Below are 4,876 nucleotides of genomic sequence, written 5' to 3' on the forward strand. Positions count from 1 at the left end.
AAATAACCCGACAGTATGACTCCTCAGATTAGTATTACTTAAACACTAGTAATACTAAACTATAATTTTCTGTGACCAGTAACTTTTTTTTTTAACTTTTCTCTCAAAGCAGCTGCGAGAGGGCTTTTTTGTGTTATAAGTTTTGGGGTACATACAATGTTTTGATCACTTTTTGTTGCTTTTTTTTGGTGAAATTAAGCATTTAACAAGCAGAAATTCTTTTGTTTCAATTTTTTTTATTTTTTTGTTTAAAGTACAACTTAAAAAATGTATATCTCTCTAGACTTAGTATTTTTTTTAGTTTTGAACCAGAAAAAAACTTTCACATTATTATTATGTTTTACAATTTTTAATTTAATTTTTGCGTGCACTTAGAGATAATTTCTTCGCTCATATTATACCCTACAAGAATAAAATATTGCAGTATATAGAATATGTGCAGTAAGGTCCTCATGACTGCGAGAACCAAACTATTGATCAGCACATGCTCCATCCCAGGAATATGGGTGCTTAGTGAGATCTTGGGCGGGAAAGCAAATCACAGAAAAGAGTTACTTGTCAGTCACTGGTAAGGGGCTGGCAGCAGGTGAGGAAAAAAACAAAGCTGGCCAGATAGGACTTATAACACAAAGATACGGATGTAATTAGCATTATATGGACTTTACATAGATGATGTTATTTTGTGGTCTACAAACCTGCTGACATGTCCCCTTCAAAGTGTTGTAATTTGCATTGATGCCATCTAAAATCTTTAGAAGGTTCTAGAAACTGATAGGTCTGATAGTGTATAAAGACATAGGGCTTTGGAGAGTAGATCAGTTGCAGACACCTGTAAAGTGAACCTGTCATGTAAATAATGCTATTAACCTGCAGATATGGGGATAATCTGCAGGTGAATAGCATTCTGACACTGTGGGGCCTGGGACCACAACACTCAGTCCCGCTGCTGGGAGGAAATTTACTTTATTGTGGTGACTGCGCGGTAAGTCACCACACTGTGCATGGAGAGAAGCAGCTGTAACCATGCCCCTGACACTGACTGACAGCCAGCCCTAAAGATGATCCTGCTGTCAGTCAGTGCTTGAGTTTTGGCTCACAGTGCGGAGGGCGGTTGGTGTCTGAACGCTATTAACTTACAGATTGACCCCCACAGCTGCAGGCTAATAGCGTTATTTTAAATGACAGGTTTCCTTTAATTAATTAGATTTACCATGGAATCAAATATTGCCACTGAAAGGCGATGTCCTGTAATAACTTACTAAAGTCCCATTTTGAATAAGCAATGATGATAAAGAGGTATTATTAGTTCTGCCAATGCACTTTTTGGAGGAGCTATGCCCTTGGTGTAATCACCAAGCTCTATGCAACTGCCAAGTACTGTATAGTAGTGTAGCCGCCAAGTATAGATGCATAACCCGCCAAGCAAAGTGACTGCTCCTGATGTAATTTGACCCTGAAACTCAGTGCCCTTAGGAATGATGCATACAAAATTAATAATGCTTGTGCCTTTATTAAGATACTATAACCATTACGCTTGACCCAACAGTTGGACTAGTTTCAAGTTAACCCTGGTATGTCTGTGTCCGCTTGTGCACCATTCATGAGCTGGGATCCAAGCTTGGGGTGAAAAATCCACACCTATATTCTGTTTCAAAAATGATGATGAGTATCTTACAGTCAGCTTGGTGTTGGCGTCCCAACCTTAATTGCTCAATAAGATTTGGAGGCTCTATAAAACTGTCCAGACCTATACATGAGTTAGTCAGCTAGTCTGGCTCGAGCACAAGGCTATGCTTCCTTCTCCTCTAGAGATTGGTCCCCTCTGTGATAATACATGTTATATTGCTATGATAACCCAGTGTGACCTTCTGCTTTTCAGGAGTCTAGCCATCCAGCATCCACTGTGGTACCTGACAGAAGGAAAGATGACAGCTGCACTGGATGGAAGCCTGGATTAGGTGAGCATAAGTTTTTTTTTAATTCTTATTTTATTTGGCTGCTGTGGGAGGCATCAAGTAAGAGGCTATGTGGAAGGAAATGAAATGAGGGGCTGTGCAGAGTACATCATATGAGAACTGTACGGGGGACATCAAATGTGGGTCTGTGTGGGAGACAGCAAATAATGGGCTTTGCGGGGGACAGCAAATGCAAGGCTATGAGGAGGACATCATAGGAGGGGCTGTGCAGGGGACATCTAATGAGGGGTTGTGGGGCACATCAGAGTATATGAGGTTCTGTCACGATCATATTGTGTATGGGACTGTCAAGGACACTATACTGATGGCTACACTGGATAGAGGGCTGTGGTGGATTTCATACTATGTGGGAGCCTTTATACTGTATGAGTCACTGTAGGGGCCATAAAACAGTATGGGGTGCTGTGAGGGTGATCTTACTATATAAGGGAAGCTATGGTAAACATCATATTATATATGGGGGGCAGTGGTTGTGACCATATTATTAGCACCTCAACATAAACCGCATATGAGCAAAAATAAAGCAAAGTACCTTGCATTATATGGAATTTCAACTGCATATGCACTATTAACTATCATAGGCAGGTTCTTTACACTTGGTGTCCTGCACTAATTCCTGTTTACTTTGCTTTATTTTTGCTCATATGCGGTTTGTGTTGAGTTGCTTCATTTCTGCGCCACTTTATGGGCTGTGCATGGTAGGTTGTATAATGCGTGAATACCCAATCTAAAGGTCTTGTCTATCTCATGTACCCCATGTTGTTTATTTACCATGTTACTTTTAGTCGGTAGTCAGATGGTTTTCAACCTTTGTTGTTTTGGGGATGTCTATCTATACATGTGTTTACATATCCATGACTCTGACACTTTACTGTGTTGATCTTTTGTAATGGTTTGTACCTCATACATTATAACAGTACAAGTTATTTGACCTTATTTATCTCTGCCTGACTTGACAAAGCACATATGCAGATTACAGTGTTACGTATTCTGTTTTTGATTGTACATTATATCCAGGGGTGTTACCTTTGTGTGTTTTTTTACATTTTTAACTGTTCGTCAGTGGGTGCTAATAAAGTTGTTATTTTATTAGCATATACATCAGGTGTGCGCATCGAATATGCATGGTCCTTTTCCTCTTTGTTTGTCCTCATGTATGCATTTCATGCATGATGCAGCACCCTAAACTTAGCCTATCTGCCTATAAGTAGTGCACCCCTAACTATACATTTATCCCAGAGCTTGTTACTTGACCCATCAGAGGGGGTGGGTGTTAGAGGTCCTGTTACCTTAGACCCATTCCTTTGCTTTGGGGTGGGGGCACCATTGGCTTCATCTGCCTAGGGTATCAAGATACCTTGTCCTGACCCATAGAATCATAGAATCATAGCAGGATTCACTAAATCATCCCAGACAGATGTCTGTCCAGCCTGTGCTTGAAGACTTCCATGGAAGGAGAACTCACCACCTTTCATGGCAGCCTGTTCCACTTATTGATCACCCTAACTGTCAAAAAGTTTTTTCCAAATACCTAATCTATGTCTCCTCCCATTCAGTTTCATCCCATTGCTTCTAGTCTTTCCTTGTGCAAATGAGAATAAAGATGATCCTGCTACAATGTGACAGCCCTTGAGATATTTGTAGACAGCTATTAAGTCCCCTCTCAGTCCTCTTTTCTGCAAGCTAAACATTCCCAGATCCTGTAACCGTTCCTCATAGGACATGGTTTGCAGACCTGTCACCATTCTGGTCGCTCTTCTCTGAACTTGCTCCAGTTTGTTGATGTCTTTTTTAAAATGTGGTGCCCAAAATTGTGCCCAAAAGTGACCCTGCACTTAACTCTTCTATATTAAGATACATTTGTGCCTATTTATTTTTACCAATCTTAGGTGCGGTTTGCACACTCAGATTTGTTGTATCTAGCATTTCAAGTTCCACTGATCTGTGTATTGTCCTGTCGATAAAACTCTACTGGTCCATGTGCCAACTGGCTGGTAGAGCTCCACTGCATCAATATCTCTGGTCCACATTACTGACCCTGACCTATAGCTTACAGAATCACCAGGTGAGACTTAAAGATATGACCCACAATAATTGTCCTTTTTGCATTTTTTGCCCTAAAAAAGTCCTCTAATGATTCTCATGGTAAGCGCACCTATACAATAGCATTACCCTGGGAAAAACTTTCCAATCCTTTCTATAACTAATGATTGATATTCATTATAATGATAAAGGTAATTATAATAAGCACTAGAAAAGAAAATGTAAAGTGATAAATGAGGGGATATTGGCAATATATTACAGACATATTTAAGAAATAAGTCCTCAGGCACACTGTACATCAATATTAAAGGGTCAGCTTCAAGCAAATTTTAGATTCTATAAACTGCTGAATGAAGCAAAGTCAGCTCATGTCTGAAAGATGATTGGTTTAAAACTCCCTGTGCAGTAAAGCCAAACAGATAATCTATCATTCTCCAAGATAAGGACAATTGGAACTACTACACTGAATTCCAGTATATAATACTAATATGTCATTTAACCTTAAAAACAAGAGCAAGGAGAAAATTAATGCCAATAGCTCCCATAGCATGCCAGAAAAGTTCAAAAGGCTAGTCCCTCGCTCAACTGCAACTTTTGTTCTTCTATCCTTATTTATTGATGTTGGTAGATGCATTGAATGCCACAAACAGCTCTCAGACAAAATTGCGGCATTAATGGGACCACCATGCAATTTCTGACTTTTTGTACATTAACACTAGTTCACATTGTAGCAATGCTGCAATTTTAGCTTGTGTTTTAGGGCTCATATCCATATGTGTGAAAAAAAACGTTCCGATATCAGTACCGAAAAAACAGATGAGTGTCATGCGAGTGTCAAGCGAGTACAATGTGATTTT

This window comes from Ranitomeya variabilis, chromosome 5 (genome assembly GCF_051348905.1).
Source record: "Ranitomeya variabilis isolate aRanVar5 chromosome 5, aRanVar5.hap1, whole genome shotgun sequence".
Taxonomy (NCBI): Eukaryota; Metazoa; Chordata; class Amphibia; order Anura; family Dendrobatidae; genus Ranitomeya; species Ranitomeya variabilis.